This window comes from Leuciscus leuciscus (genome assembly GCF_965113295.1).
Source record: "Leuciscus leuciscus genome assembly, chromosome: 1".
Taxonomy (NCBI): domain Eukaryota; kingdom Metazoa; phylum Chordata; class Actinopteri; order Cypriniformes; family Leuciscidae; genus Leuciscus; species Leuciscus leuciscus.
In genome coordinates, this window is record NC_138725.1 from 72,018,450 (window position 1) to 72,035,813 (window position 17,364).

The 17,364-nt window shown below is 40.8% G+C and overlaps 1 protein-coding gene across 1 annotated transcript in view; it reads right to left on the bottom strand.

Moving 5' to 3' along the window:
* Positions 1 to 762: 762 nt before the first annotated feature.
* Positions 763 to 17,364, bottom strand: part of LOC309512432 (tripartite motif-containing protein 16-like protein) — a 32,495-nt gene continuing 15,893 nt past the window's right edge. Inside the window, exons 7-8 of the mRNA XM_082188025.1 lie at positions 915 to 1,065; positions 763 to 808 (exon numbers count right to left, since the gene is read on the bottom strand). The gene's annotated coding sequence lies outside the window, so the exon portion shown is untranslated. The remainder of the gene's footprint in view (positions 809 to 914; positions 1,066 to 17,364) is intronic.

The window sequence follows — 17,364 nt, forward strand, 5'->3', positions numbered from 1 at the left end:
AAAAATTGTATACCAATACAAACTGTATAGGCTTTTTAAAAATTACAGGGTACATATCTTTGCGTTTTTTTTTTTTTTTATAGCAAAAGTGCAGATGTTTAAGTTTGAGCTCACATGCTTCAAGGCAAGTAAAGCTAAAACTATTGCATTTTTTTATTTTTTTTATACTGGGAAATATACTCTTGTTCCAAGTAGTTACAGGGTAAGTGTGACATTGCGGGCCGTAATTTAAAGTGGTGCTTGTTACCCTCTTGTTCAATGTAGTTACAGGGTAAATAGAATAAAAAATACAGACTGGAAACCTTTATAAATTGGTCCCAAATGTGATTGTTGTATCATAATAGTAGAATAAGTACCCCTTACATCTACAATACTTACAGTATAAAAAAATATATATTGTGCCTGGTTGTTACCCCTTTATTCCCCAAACTTTACATGTTGTTCCCTTATACTTACATGTAGGTAACCTATAATTACAGAAAGTTACACTGTAAAATCGCTTTAATTACGCAGTACTTTCCGGGCTGTAATCTAAAGTGTTACTGAATTTTCCTCACATTTTGAACTGTGATTGTTTTCCAGCACTATTTTCTCCACTACTAATGTCATTTTCCACATCTTCACTCCTTACATTGTTCACAACCAGTTCTGTTATTTCATTATTCAAAACCACACTATCCTCAATCTGTTCATTTTGTTTGTGTTTAATAATTTCAAATGAAAGGTACTTTTAATAGTAATATTACAATTATTATGTGTCACTACAATAAAAACTAAATGCATATGATTTCCATCAATACAATTATAGCTTGATAAACACACACACACACACACACACACACACACACACACACACACACACACACACACACACACACACACACACACACACACACACACACACACACACACACACACACACACACACACACACACACACACACACACACACCATTCTTATTGTCTCTATAAAGGATTTAATACACACATTTATTCTGTTATTTCTGTGGTAGAAGTTAAGATATTAAAGAAAAATAAAATAAGAGTCTCTGTATCTCACTGTTACTGATTTATTGTGCAGCTCAAAGTATTATGGGTAAAATCTCTCTACAATCTGTTCTGAAACATCAACAACACAGTTTCACTGATGATCCTAAGGAAGCAACCCTAAACCCAGGATAGAGCGTCTGAGTGAATGTGGTCTGGACTGTGTGGATGAGGCTCATTGTGTCAGAGACGCTGTAGAAGGACAGAGTTCCTGCACTGTGATCCACATACACTCCTATTCTTCTGCTAATGGACTTTACAGGGAGAGAAGTGTGTATCTTATTGTGCCAGAATGTGTAACTGGAGGAAGAGCAGTTCAAACTCCAGGACTGATCATTAAATCCAAACGCACACTCATGACCCAATCCCTTCCTGCTGATGCTCTTATATGACACTGATATACACACACCATCATCTCCACTCCACTCAATCTCCCAGTAACAGCGTCCACACACACTCTCTCTACACAACACCTGATAATAATAATCAAATCTGTCTGGATGATCAGTATACGGCTGCTCTGTGTAAGTGTCAGTAATCACTCTGTTCCTCTCAGACAGACTGAGGCGTTTATTCACTGTGTTCAGATCCAGAGTGAGCTGATGGGAATCTGATGGAGAGAAAACACATCAGAAACAGGAATTATGAATCTGTCTGATCTTTTAATGTATCTGAACTCTTCATGAATCAATGTTCAATGTATCATCAGTGTCTCAGTACAGCTGACCAAATATCCTGTGCAAATCATCATTTACATGATCAATTATACAACTCTTCTATCATGATTTATTTCTCCTTCTACAGGAAGAACATGAACACATTCAGTGAGTTTTTCTGCTTGTTTTCTAGTGACTCACATTGTAGGAAGTCGTTCCTGGTCTTGGGATTCATGTTGGTGAAAGTGACTGTGGAAATAAACAGACATGAACAGTGTGAAGAGAAATTACAAGATAAAATACATTCATTTCTAAGACATTTATAATATGATGTTCTATAATATTAGATGATGGACTCATTTCTGAGAGCAGATTAATAATCTCCAGGGGCTTCATTTATAAAACACACACATCGGATTGATCCTAAATTCCATGATTAGCATCCTCCGTCATGTATATGTTTCTTAACACACTTTAAGTAGACGTTTAAAAAGTGCACTTTGTAACAATGTTGAATTAAAAGTTTTAATATGTAAATTTTAATAATGTTTTAATAATCTTTTGTCATGCTTCAAAGAAGTGCAGTTATGTTGATGTGTTTACTAACATACTAAAGGACATGTAAAGTACTTGATTATTATTATCATGTATAATATTATAATGTTATTCAATAATATATTTAAAATTAAACAAACAAGTTTAAATTAAACTTTCAAGCTTCAAGTTCATCATCATGTTTATATATATAAACGCTTGTCCATGATGATGACTGCTGTATTTCTGAATCATCAAGGGATATTTGTAGGTGGATTTGATGCACTTGTTCACATTGCATTTGAATTTAAGATGATTTATAAACTGAGATGCATTTAAGGACATTTTTGTGCAAATGGATGTTTTATAAATCATAGAAACATTTCAGAAACGGTTGTACGTTCAGATTTGGGATCTTTCTCCACACGTCTGTATAAACGAGGCGCAGGACTTTACCTCCGTCTGAGATCTTCTTGATCTCCTCTTTGCAGAAATCCTCCAGTTTGTCTCTCAGCTGACGGACAGATTCTCTCATGCCATCAAAAGAGGAGAGAGAACTGAAGGAAACGTCGGGTTCGTCTGTAGATTCAGGAGGTGCTGAGAGAGACTGGAAACTCTACAGAAAACAGAAATCAAAACTCATCATCTCCACACTTCAGCCAATAACCTGCACTATATCAGATCTGAGCGGCTCTTGTTGACTTGACTTCTCTTCAGTGACTCGCTTCAATCCAGCACTTTCACACAATCAGCACATTCTGCTCATATTCATCATTTAATGCTACAAACTCTAGTCTTTGACACTTAATAATATCATTTAAATATATATACTTAAGAGCAGATTGAATGTAATTCTTTCAGACACTTAATTATTTTTAAAATTAAAATTAAAATAATTATTTTAATTAAATGAATGTCTTATAGTCTAAATTTATATTAAATGCAATAAGCTAATATTTAGAGAACTTTTTGAAAATTGTTTGTTCAATTTTAAATATAATATTGAATAACACACAAGAGTTTTAATTATAATCAAGTACTTTACATGTGCTTTAGTATGTTGGTCAACATCAAAATAACTGCACTTCTTTAAAGCATGACAAAAGATTATTAAAACATGATTTCTAATATACAAATTAAAACTTTTAATTTGACTGTTACAAAGTGCAATTTTTTGTCACATGGACACTATTTAGTTAATTTTGGTTTCGTTTTCACTTGTTTTGTTCTCATTTGTCTCCTAGGTTACTCATTTCCCTCTTGTTTGTTACTATAGTTACTCATTAGTTCCCTCTTTACTTCACCTGTGTTTATAATTATCTTTATTTGCTCCTAATATTTATAAGCCTGTGTTTCAGTTCTCATTTGTCGGTTCTGGTTAACGTTTTGTGCTTCTTTATGGTTTATCTTTTGTTAGTAAAGTCTTTTGCTTTTATGTTCTTTGTCTTGTCATCTACTGCTGCAAACCGTGACAATAGTCATGACAGTGTCTCTTTTTAAGTGCACTTTTAATTCAATAATATATAAAAAATATGTATAATATATATAATATAAATTGCAGGTTAATCACCACAACCAATTAATGTGTAAATTAAAGTGTTCAATATGTATATATTTAAACATTTCTGTCTTAAAATGTGTTAAAATAACATTTATTGGGGTTTCTTCAAAGGTAGCATGTTTTTTTTGTTTACAGTAACTGGGTGATGATGTCATAAGAGGGAGTAGCAACCCATACTCTGCTAGATTCCTACGGTTTGTGGCTTGACTATGGAGAACGACTGGGAGACTGAGGAGGTGGGAAACCATCAATTTCTTGATGGACCACAGCCCTACAATTTTGAATCAGTCAGGCGTGAGGAAGGAGGGGAGGAGAATTGCCAGAAATCATGGCCCTCAAAGAGTTATAAATGCATTAAATGCATAAAGCATGCAAATGAAATATACAGGTTTAGGAACCCGCCCTAGAGTTTAGAGTCTACCAGTCCTAATCCAATCAGCATAACTATTCAAAGACTGGGACAGGGGCTCCAAGATCTATTAAAGACAAAGGGTGAGAGTCTCAGTAATCTGACTCATTAAACTTACAATAGAGAGAACAGGACTGACAAACATATCTTGCTGGAAACTTTGATTAACAGCTGATATCATCGTCATAACCTTAAATGCTAAATTCAATGTGCTCTACCTTAGTTTTTCATGTTATGTTATGTAAGGACATGAGATCAGCAGATCTTATACAGATTCTTAAATTTGTAACTCCACAGGGCCTTCATATTCACATAGGGCCCAACAGTAAGTTCCAGGGAGCCCTCATAGTCCAAGAGCCTTGTTTAAGAGGCCTTGTGTAGGCTATGGGACATATATTACAGCATTAATAAACATTTGTTTTCATTGTTAATGGGTTTTCTGAACCAAACTGGATCGTGTGGCCTTAAACCCCAGGCCCCCCCCAGGCTTCTGGTAGTCAAGGGCCCCTGGGCACTGGCCCCATAGACCCGGTCAGTAATCCATCCCTGGTCACTACAATAAAAACTAAATGAATATGATTTCCATCAATACAATTATACTGTATATGTTTATGTATAGTGTGCCTTTAGACAATAAAAGCTCTGAATGAAAGCTCTCTTTGCAGCATCACTCAAACCTGAGCACTGAACGCATTTATTAGGGTGTTTTAGTAAAATATATGTTGATAAATATAACCTAGGCCACTGATGTTTATTACTGTGTCCTGTTGTATGCGTATTACAGGTTTTCTCAATTGCTAACACTCTATAAATGATTCAGTTGGCACAATTTCCCAAATCATTCATTCAGTTCTTAAAACAAAGACACATTTCTCAAAACAAAAATGTATTTCACCTGTTTTCACACACATTACAATTTTCTTCATGATTTCTGCAAAACTCTACACAAAAATGCCATGATTTTACACGAGTTTAACCATGTTCTCATGATGATCAGACTCTCCATACACCCATAGTGAAGCAAGAAGACAGACAGAAAAGAAAAAGCTATTTTCATATTTTACTTTTCCTTAATTTCATAAGTATCCTTTTCAGCTGGAAAGAATTATTTCATCAACAAATCTATCAAACGTTGTGAAAGTCATAAAGAGTTCATGATTTCCATCCCTTGTGACCCAATATCTGAAATCTCAGAAAGTGCTTCTTCATCCCTCATCTTCTGCATCAAAATTTTCCTCACATTTTGAACTGTGATTGTTCTCTTTCATAGGTTCACTTGACGCTGCGTAGCGATGACACTTCACCAACATGGTTGGTTCTGTGGAGCAGGGCTACATGTGCATTTACATCTTTCGCCTTCATCTGCTTTTTCATGGAAGTTGTAGCGGATGAGCAGATCAATCATTTCATTTGGTTCTGGTAATGAATCATGGCTCGTTGAATCTGAACACAAATGCACATTCCTTCTTGCTTTCACATACTGAACCCCCGAATGCAAATCATTTGTGTTGGCTCCAGCTAGTCTGCAGCAAATGGTCTTTCGTGACACTTTATTGCACCTTGGAGGATAACCAGAACAACACGACACCACATCCCCCTAGCTTTGCAAAGTTTCAAGGAATTCCAAACCCCCTTTCTCTCTGCACCAAAGAGATAACGAAACTTTCTATACACATTCCGAACACACAAAACTTACCTTACATTTCATTTAGAATGATTCAGAACCTAAGATGATGTATTAAGGCCTGCATGTTTGGTTAGCCCTTTCATGCCATAGTCATGATTTTCTGATTTGTAACTTGGAAGTGTTTCTCCTAATTAATGTCTCAAATAGAATCATGGTCTTGTAACCTAACCCCCCCGCTCTCTTTCTATGTGACATTACACACAGGCCACAGACACACACACACAAACATCCTTTGTGTGTAACTTAGGATAGAAATATCCTTTTAATATATGTACATTCCTATATGCATGTGTGATTAGTTTTGCCTTATAATAGAGGTGTGGTTTTCTAATGTGTAGTTTTGAATTCTAAGTGTTTATTGAAAGAATGTTCCCCAATAGTGTCTTGTAACCCGACCTCGGACGAGGTCATAAACTTTATGACTCCAAAGCGGCAGCTCATCCAGCTCCTCTGCAAGAGAGATAACGGGGAGCCAACATTCCAACACACACATTAACACACACACACACAAACACCATCCATGGAACTTTTCAGAGAAAAGTACCTCTAAATGTTTTAAATGTATTCCTTTTTGTGCTTAGATGTCTTCACATGCCATACTGGAAGTACTGACAATTTTATTGTGTGTTAATCAAACTTTAAAATGCTTGTAATATGCATATCGTATGTAACTCCGTATTCCTACAATCTTCATGTGACGTGTCTGATATCTCTGTAATTCTCTCAATCTAACGGAATCGAATTCCGATAGCAGAATGCAGTAATGTGCATTATTTTACACCTTTCATATTTCTGGAAGCCGAACAGCTCAATCCCATCTCCTCATGACTCATTCCAGTGGGCGTAGCCTACAGGACAAAGAAACTTCTTCCCGCTCTGAAATCTCTGAAGGTGATTGGTTCACGTACGCGAAGTAGGCGTGAACCCATCTTCTCCATAAGAGACTGACACCGAAGTTTCTCGGTGAGCACTTTTTGTGAGAAGATCCATGGCTCCCTTTTAGGGAGCGTTCTCCGTTTCTTCTTTATTCTTTAAGTCTTTTCTTTATTTTTCGTCTTCGGACTCTTCCTACGTTCAGTGAAGCGAACGTAGTCGGCAACTTCAACTCAAAGAAAAAGACTCTTTTGAAATTCCCGCGACCGCGCTCATCTTCCTTAAGGAAGCACGCACGAGCACTTCGTCTGAGAGAACTTCCGTTTCCATGGCTCCTTAGGGAGCTCTCATCTCCGTTTTTCTCTTCTTTACTAAGTTTTATTTTCATATTCGCCTCTCCCTCCACGAGGGAGATGAACTCTGAATTATTTCTTTGGGAACGTCACGTTCGGTGAACCTTTAAATATTCCCGCGACCGCGCTCGCCCGGAAGACACGAGAGACGCCCAGCTCCGAAAAGAACGACATGCTTTCTTTCCTCAGCAAATACAAAGAGAACCATACGCAAGTATTGATTTTTGATTTGATTGATGGGATTTCTTGTTGTCTCTCTCAAAAGGTTACATTGTCTGTGAGTTTTTGCCATTCCGTGATCTCTCTCGGATCGCAGATTCTCATTCTCATCCTCACTCACTCTTTCATCCTCTCTCTCTCTCTCATCTGTTATCCGTTTGTCTTATATTGTTTTACTGTTTGTTTTGTTATGAGCTTTTAAACTATTAAATTCCATATATTCCTGATTGTCTCTGTTTTAAATGCTCATATAACCAAGTCAATGAGATGTTTCGATCTTAAGCTACATGCTTTATCTTGTTACGATTTCAGTAACCTAAATTTTATAAGGACAGGAGAGTCGTTTCAATGGCCAGAAACTATTCTTCCTGAAATTATAAGAAGTGATAACTTTATCGAGAAGTTGATAAGTTAATCTTACGGCTGTTTTGCTGGACAAACAACTGTTTGATAATTATGTTAATTTCCATTTAGGGTTATCTCACATAAATCGATCTGAAATAAGACTATTGATATATGAATGAGGAATTATAATTTGTTGTAATTGATTATTCATATATACAATCGGATCTGTTTTCAACTTCGATAATTTAATGTAACTGTAATATGCAATATATTAATCATATTCATGATTAATTATTAAAATTCCCTATAGATCATTTGAGCTATTGTTAATGTACTACCCAGTGCGGTTACAAAGTCTCGCCCTCTTCTCCCGTCGAAGCCCTGCAGGACCACGTCCGCCCTCGTGGGACAATCGTACACGGCGGCCGGCCAGGCAGATATGGCGCTCCATACCATGCAGATTCTCCGGGCCTACCATGCGGAAGTCCTTAAGTAAATGGACGAGGACGGGAGCCTCACGCCCGAAGCGGTCAAAGAGCTCCGCAGAGCTACCGACCTTGCGCTGCGTGCTACTACGCACACTGCACGTGCGGTTGGACGAACCATGGTGGGTTTGGTGGCTGTCGAGCGCCACCTATGGCTGAATCTCACTGAGATTTGTGAGAAAAAGAAGTTCTTCCTATTGGAAGCCCCTATCTCCCAGTCAGGCTTGTTTGGAGAGGCGTTTAATTCAGTGGTTGACAAATTCTGAACTGCTAGGACGCAGTCGGCTGTCCTTAAGCAGTTTATGCCTTGGAGGGCCCGTGATCCTCCTACTCCTTCCCCGGCGCCTAGAGACCGCTTCGCACACCGGAAAGAGGCCCCTAGAAGGAGTGACAAGCCGAGACATCCACGGTCTGGGGAGCTTGTGGCCGTCCAATGCCCCTTCAGCGTCCCCGTAGACGCGTTGACCTGAGGCAGCCAACAAAACCCGCTGCTTCTGCTTCACAGGGGCGTTCCTGATCCACGTGTCAGGAAACGGAGAGCTTCCCCCATCTCAGAAGGGAGGGACAGACCACTGAAGCGTTCTGTTTCCCCTCGAGATGCTCTCTGGATCAAAATCTGTCATAACCCCCGCCATCTTCCTGTATTTAAGGATGGAGACGCTCAAGGCTATCTCCCCTAAATGCATCTTCTCGCTCAAGCTGTTTCATCCACGGAAGGAGACGCATCTGGCATTCTCCTTGTGTTGAATGTTCCAGCCCCTCTGCTAGACCCTGGAATTAGAGAGACCTCAGTGACCCCTGTGGGTGATTCTTCACAGTCAAAGGATGCCTCAGGTCCTCCTTCGGCTGTTTTAGCTCTGTGCCCACCACCTCTCGCTGGCAGTCACTCAGAGAGTCTGGCGGCGAGGCCCCTCCCAGGGCCCCTTCTCACGCAGCCCTTGTCTCACCACCTAGCAGCGTGGAAACTTCTGCCAGGTGTGTCGTGCTGGGTTCTCCACACAATCCAATTCGGATACATGCTCCAGTTCCGCCGCAACCCTTCAACCCACTGTCACGAACAGCGCCCTAGAGGCTTCTGTTCTACAGCAAGAAGTAACGTCCCTCCTCCAGAAGGGAGCGATAGAGGAGGTTCCTCCATCAGACTGGGACCGCGGTTTCTTCAGCCACTACTTCCTCGTCCCAAAGAAGGATGGGGGTCTGCGCCCCATATTGGACCTGCGTCGCCTGAATTTTTCCCTTTACATAGGGAAGTTCAAGATGCTGACGTTAAAAACTATCCTGGCGCAGATTTGAACAGGGGACTGGTTCGTCACCATGGACCTGAAGGACCTATTTATATGGCAGAAGAAGTTCCTCCGGTTCGCCTTTGGGGTAAAGGCATATCAGTATCGGGTCCTTCCTTTTGGTCTAGCTCTGGCTCCGCGGACGTTCTCCAAGTGCATGTATGCAGCTCTGGCCCCCTTGAGGCTCCAGGTCATCCATGTGCTAAATTATCTGGACGACTGGCTCATTCTGGCTCATTCCAGAGAGTTGGTGTGTCGTCACAGGGACGTCCTTCTCCACTACCTCCGGTCTCTTGGTCTCAGGTTGAATGCTCAGAAAAGTGTCTTAACTCCTTCTCAGAAGACCATTTTCCTGGGTGTTCAACTCGACTCTCTCTCAATGCAGGCCCGTCTGGCCCTGCTCGAGTTTCCAGTCTCCATGCGTGCTTGGCCCGTTTCAGGCTCAGCCATCATGTAGCGGTGGGCATATGACGCAGGCTTCTGGGGCTCATGGGTCTCTTTCATATGAGATCATTCCTGTGGTGGATGAACTCAGGGGCATCCACCCTTCTTTGTCTGCCTTCCGCCTTCTAAGAGTGTTGCACAGTTGCCTTCGCGCTCTTTGGAGGTGGAAAGACTTCCCCTTTTTACTTCAGGGGGTCAAGATGGGTGTAGTTTGCCGTCGCCAGGTTGTCACGACGGACACCTCTTTGACTGGCTGGGGTGAGGTCTTCGAGGGCAGACCGGCGTGCGGCGTTTGGATGGGCGAGCTTCTCTCGTGGCACATAAATTCCCTTGAGTTGCGAGCCTTCTCTCTGGCTCTGGATCATTTTCTCCCGGCCCTGATGGGCTGTCATGTCATTGTCAGGACGGACAACATGGCAGTGGTGTCCCATGTAAATAGCCAGGGAGGCTTGCAGTCGTGCACCCTCGACAGGCATGTGCGCCGCCTCCTCCTCTGGGCTCAAGACAGGTTTCTTTCATTGAGAGCAGTTCACGTTCCAGGGGACCTGAATGTCGTAGCGGACTTTCTGTCGAGACAGAAGCTCAAGTCGGGGGAGTGGATGTTGCACCGCCAAACAGTGGCTCAAATTTGGAGCATGTTTGGCGAGATATGGAGGCTGTGGGTGTGGCCGATAAGAGGCAATCGCTAGCGACCGTGGCGTCTGGTCTTCCCGTTGATGTTCGGAAGACCATTGATAATGCTTGTGCGCCTTCTACTAGACGGCTGTATTTCTCTAAGTGGAACATTTTTGAGTCTTGGTGATCGGTTCATGCAGTGGACCCAGTCAGCTGCCCGGTCGGTTCAGTGCTGGAATTCCTGCAGGATAAGTTTGAGGCTGGAGTAGCTGCTACCACCTTGAGAGTTTATGTCGCGGCTATCGCCGTCTATCAGGAGTCAGACGAGGTCCCCTTAGGTAGACACCGTCTGGTCTCCTCCTTTATGCATGGAGTTAGACGCTTGATGCCTGCACATATTATTAGTGTCCCCAACTGGGATTTATCAGTTGTTCTGGAGGGGCTAGTAGAGCCTCCCTTTGAACCCTTGGAGTCAGCTCCGGATCGAATTCTGACTCTCAAGGTGACACTTTTGTTAGCGTTGGCCTCTCTCAAGCGTGTGGGGGATCTGCAGGCTCTTTCTGTGAGTGAGCCTTGTATGGAGTTCGACCCAGGTCTTGTGAAGGTGTTTCTACGGCCTAGACCTGGTTATGTCCCCAAAGTTTTGTCCACGTCATTTTGCTCAAGTGGTTGTGCTTCACTCTTTCTGTCCCCCTCCTTTTTCCTCTGCTGAGGAGGAGAAGCATAATTTGCTTTGCCCTGTTTGGGCTTTAAAGGCACCGCTCTGGCCAGTGGTGCAAGCCATCTCAGTTGTCTGTATGCTTTGGGGGTGGCCGCCGAGGACTCTAAGCACAGGATCTCTCACTGGGTGAGAGACGAAATTTCCCTGGCTTATGAGGTGTGGAAGCTTCCTTCACCTCTGGGCTTTAAAGCTCACTCTACTAGGAGTATCGCATCCTCCTAGGCTCTTTTCAAGGGAGTTCCTCTGGAGGATATTTGTGTGGCGGCAGGTTGGTCCTCTCCGCACACTTTTATTAGGTTTTATAACTTGGATTTAGATGCGGCCCCTGGTTCCCGGGTTCTTTCTGTATGAACTGGTCGCCTAGGTCCTAGTTGAGTCTGGTCTGGCAAAAAGAATAAAAAATAATTTATGATCCTTGAAAGTTCCTTGTTGGGCCAGATTTGGCAGCGCTTAGCTTGGCGTGTGAGGTATATTGTTCCCATTGCGTCATCGCTACGCAGCGTGGAGTGAACCTATGAAAGAGAACGTCTAGGGATACTCGCGTGTAACCCATGTTCTCTGAATAAGGAACGAGATGCTGCGTTCACTGCCAAGCACCTCTTGCTGCCTAGGGGCTTCTTCTTCATCGTTGGAAAATCTGAGGAGCAGATGGCGCGTCCACTATATAAAGGGTGAGTGACGTAGCGCCGCTGAGGAGGCGCCCGCGCCATCAGGCCAATGAATTGCCGTGATTCTATACGGGTTCAGACAATCTGCACCGCCCTGGGGGTGTCCCCATTGCATCATCGCTACGCAGCATCTCGTTCCCTATTCAGAGAACATGGGTTACGCGAGTAACCCGAGACGTTTTCCAGCACTATTTTCTCCACTACTAATGTCTTTTTCCACATCTTCACTCCTTACATTGTTCACAACCATTTCTGTTATTTCATTATTCAAAACCACACTATCCTCAATCTGTTCATTTAGTAATGAACCCTGTGATTGATCATTTCAACCGAAAGACACTTTTGATAGTAATAATAAAAGGCCTTGTTTACACTGCCAGTGAAATGTGACCCAATTCCGATTTTTTGCTCACATGTGACACAGATCGGATGTGTTCTATGACAGTGTAAACAGGAAAAAAACGCATGCATTCGGATATTTCCAGATTGGTTTCAGGCCTCATTCATATGTGGAAATAAATCGGATATGTGCCAAGCCAATGCGACTGTCATGTAAACAGGCAGATCGGATTTTCTGAGGCATTAGGCAACGTCTCCGCAGTTTAATGACGAGAGAAACCCCGACGCGCTTCAGCAAAGGGATGGATGGCCCGACGAAACGTTGTGTCATCGTAGGAGAGGAATGTGGACAGGGGCACGGGAAGTGTTTTCACATGATTGTAAATGTAACGAAAATTTTTGTTCATTTACATTTATTCATTTTAAGCATTTAGTAATTTATTTGTAATAAACACTTTAAGTGGGCTATTTAAATTTAAAAAGTGCTAGGACTATTTACATGTTCAATTATATTTTTAAAACATACGCACAGAGTGTGATTTCATATTCTGTGTGCATTCGTCCGCAGCCGCTCAAAAAAGAAAAAGAAAATTGTCCACAGCTGCTCTACTCCTGAGCGCAACTCCACTGTCAGTGTTGTGTAAGTACAGGCTCTAGGCAGTTTTTTTGTGTTCATTTCTATTTTCTGTCGCTGTGCAGGCTCTTTATTGTATAACAGCGAACAGCCCAATAACCCCTTAATTTAAGGCTTAATTTATGTGCCGTAGATCGGTCCGTTGCATTACGAATGAAAGCAGTATCAATAATGTCAAATATGTGATGTGCAGTCAAGTTCGGGTGTGTGTATATGCTGTTTTAACGAGTGTTCTCACCGATACGCTTGTGATTCGTGGAGTTTTAACGAGTTTTATAGACATTGTTTCTTATTCAAAAGTGGTGTTTCGCAACTTCGCATATCGCAGAGCATGAAACATATTTCGTGTTCGTCCATCTGTGCAAGAGAATTTAACCCTTTAAGCATGCGCGATATGTTTCAGATAGTAGCCTATATGGCAAGTGTAAACACATGAATCGGATATGGGTCACAATTTAAAGAACGTGTAAACAGACAGTCCAAAAAATCGGATATAGGCAACAAATCAGAATTGGGCATCAAGACCTGCAGTGTAAACAAGGCCAAAATAATTTATGTAACTACAAAAATTTTTATGAGATTATCATCAAAACAGAGTTTGAGAAAAGCATGCACACACGCACGCACACACACACACACACACACACACACACACACACACACACACACACACACACACACACACACACACACACACACACACACACACACACACACACACACACACTGATCTTACTGTCTCTATGAGGATTTGATGCACACATTTATTCTGTTTTACTTCAGTGAAGTACATCAGTATTAACCCCCTGAGGTCGACGGTATCGCCGGCGATACCAGCTCGCTTTTTTTTTATCAGTGTAAAAGAAACTCATAAATACTCTGTTGACTTTGATTTTTCATAGGAGTTTCGTACATCAATCGATTGTGTTAAATGTGTATTATTTTTGTGTGTACTCATAATAAAAACAAAGTGTTGAGCTTTTCGCCAAATAAAGAAAAATAAACACGAAGCGAGTTCTGCCTTCTCTCTGCCAGTGTAGTCCATTCTGAAACGCGTCCGAAAATGAACTGTAACTCACCGAATACTTCTCACACAGACACGTGAGATATGTCTTTATGAAGCTTGAAATCTCTTCTTTTAAATGAAGTAATTTATATAAAAAACAAATGTTTTCAACTCATGTAATCCGTTTGAAAGCAAGGAGAGGTACCATTTTTTCCTTCTGCCTCATTATCTCTATAATGAGTTGAGGCCGCCCCGCCCCCGGCGCTATTCAAATGGTAAATAGTTTAGGTGATCTAGTATGCATCGCATACGCCCCCCGATCAATGCCATAAAAACACAGTTTCTTCATCAGACTTACTGATAGTTCATCGCGTTTTGAGTATGGCACGCTTCTCCAGTAAAGACGCCCTTCAGATGATTCTGGACAGCGAGGAAGAATGCATGATACCGGGTTGTTTCCTCAGAGGAAGATTGTAACTCAGACTACGAACGGCAGCATTTTGAAGAGCGAATTCCGCCGAGGACACAATTTCGGAGTAAGTTTTACTTAAAAGTCTTTTGTCTTTTATTTTTCGTGTTCGCATTTATGAGGAAAAAACAATATTACGTGACAGTTCTCCATTATGGATGCAAGCGCTCTGAAAGCGCACTAAAAGACTTTCAAACTTTCACAGAGACCTCAAAACAGAAACTACAAATCCTTTCTTTAAAACGAATTTCGTTTTGTATCAATTGTATCTTCATTTTAATAATTTTTTCATTAACAAATTTCCTGGATTTAAAGTAAATATAGGCTAGCAATCACAACATAAGGTGCTTGAACTGGAGATCATCATTAACCAGACCGTAGCCTACTCGCCTCACATGTCTAAAAAATGTGAAATATATTTACAGAAAGCTGGTTCTAAACAAAACCATCCAAAACAAAAAACTATGTAGCCTAATAAATGTGCATTTCTCCGGTGCGTTCACTAGCCTACTGCGAAGATCGCGAGTCAATAGCCTATCGTCAACTTCATCTTTGCCAGAAGTTAAAGGGATAGTTCACTTTGAAATTAATTTTTGATATGTTTCAGCTTACCTCAAGGGCATCCAAGATGTAGGTGTCTTTGTTTCCGCAGTAGTTTCAATTTTGATATTTTTAGGTCAAACCGTTCTTGTCTGTTAGTCATATAATGCAGGTCGATGGTCACTGTCTCAAAACACAAGCACAGAGTCCAAATTAAAACAATTCCCCATCGTCCAAATGAAACAATTCCCCATCATAAGTACACATTGATGGCCTAAGACACGAAACGAGCGGTTTGTGTGAGAAAACGAACAGTATTTATATCGTTTTTACCTCTTGTAACCACAGCCACATCCAAGTGATCTGAGGGCGCGGGCGCTTCGGTCTGCGCAAGCGCCGGAAAGCGCCGGAAGTGATCTCTCGCGCCTGTACGTCACTCATTGTTTACACAGAACAGAGATTGTAGGTAAGACGGCTAATAGAAATGGTACTAATTTGCGCTTATCCGGGATGTTTCAACCGTCGTAAAAGAAAACAATTACGTATGCTCGCGCGAACTCATCCGGGAGTGGTGTTTTCACGAATTCCCAATTTATGAGCCTTCTCTCTTGAAGTTATGGTTGATCGCTCTTCGGCTGGATATCAACACACCCATAAACTTACTAAAGTTGAGGAGGGTCTGCAGCGATCATTTTTCCCCTGATGATTTTATAAACCAAGGAGTGGATCGCTTAGTACTGACATCATCAGCTGTGCCTATGATGTTTTCGCATCCAACGGAGGTATGTGAACAACGTCTTTGTATGTGTCCTTTCTATTTGTAAAGCTGACAACATATGCTCTCCACTTCTGTTGGCATCTCACAACACTTGCTACAAGAACACCACCAATTTTGAAGAGATCTCTGTCTCTCTGAGGCTTGAAGACGTGCTGCTGCAGCAGGATGCTTCCTCCATCGCTCTGAGTTCTTGATCTGTGTATTCTGGTTTAAATAAATATGGTTGTGAAAAAAATTCAACGTTGTCTGTTGATATATCGAAATCGTCTTCCATTGCGATTTCCTGTATATCTAAATAGGTTTAGATCTTCACAGTGAAAGGTAACACTTCCGAAATCTCTGTGTAAACAATGAGTGACGTACAGGCGCGAGAGATCACTTCCGGCGCTTTCCGGCGCTTGCGCAGACCGAAGCTCCCGCGCCCTCAGATCACTTGGACGTGGCTGTGGTTACAAGAGGTAAAAACGATATAAATACTGTTCGTTTTCTCACACAAACCGCTCGTTTCGTGTCTTAGGCCATCAATGTGTACTTATGATGGGGAATTGTTTCATTTGGACGATGGGGAATTGTTTTAATTTGGACTCTGTGCTTGTGTTTTGAGACAGTGACCATCGACCTGCATTATATGACTAACAGACAAGAACGGTTTGACCTAAAAATATCAAAATTGAAACTACTGCGGAAACAAAGACACCTACATCTTGGATGCCCTTGAGGTAAGCTAAAACATATCAAAAATTAATTTCAAAGTGAACTATCCCTTTAAATTTAAATTGCGTGTGTGAATGAATGATGATGTTTTAGCAAACTGTATTGCTATACTGAGATGAGTAAAAATGTTGAAATATGTTGAAATAAAATGTAGGCTATTTGTATAAGCAACGTATTAAACTGCAAATTAACAATATGCCCTAATATTTCATGAAAACAACATTACAGTCAGGCGAAATATGAAAGACAACATCTTGTTGACTAGATTTGGGTACAGTTTTTACTGTAGAATATACTGCCACATCAAATAAGCTTTTGTTTAGCAATTTCTATATCTATTTTTGTCAAAAATAAAGTCATCAACTAAGATGTTAGCTGTTCCAATGTTGACTATATTCAAACTAATGAATACATAAAATGTAGGCCTATAATCTTTTTTTTTTACAAAGAAAGAGTACACTTGAAATATTGTTGAAATTGTAATTATTGTTGTAATTGTAACCTTTTTAATAAAATATCAAAACATATTTACAAGATAGATGTAAGCAAAATCTTAAATGGTCAATATAAGTCTTCTTCTAAATATATATTTTGTCCTTGCATTGTGGCTCAGTCAGTGTCACACCTGAATGAATGGCTAATTATGCAGAGTGGGTGGGACATTGTATTCTAAGGTGTAAACCACTCCTCGTTCACGCCCCCTCGCATATTGGCTTTCCAAGCAAAACCTGTTTTACATCAATTTAAATCAATGTATGGTTTTATGTGAACGATAAAGCAAGACTATTTTCACATAATTTTGAAGAAAAAACTCTAGGCGAGGACATCCATTAGTCAAAAGTCTTATTGACACATATTTAGTATGTGTTTTGTGGCCTTATTTCAGAAATTTTAGTTTTTAGTTTTTTCAATAACCATGCATAAACATTATTCTCTCAAAAATGAAAACATGTACATACACGTGGCTCACATATTATGGTAGCC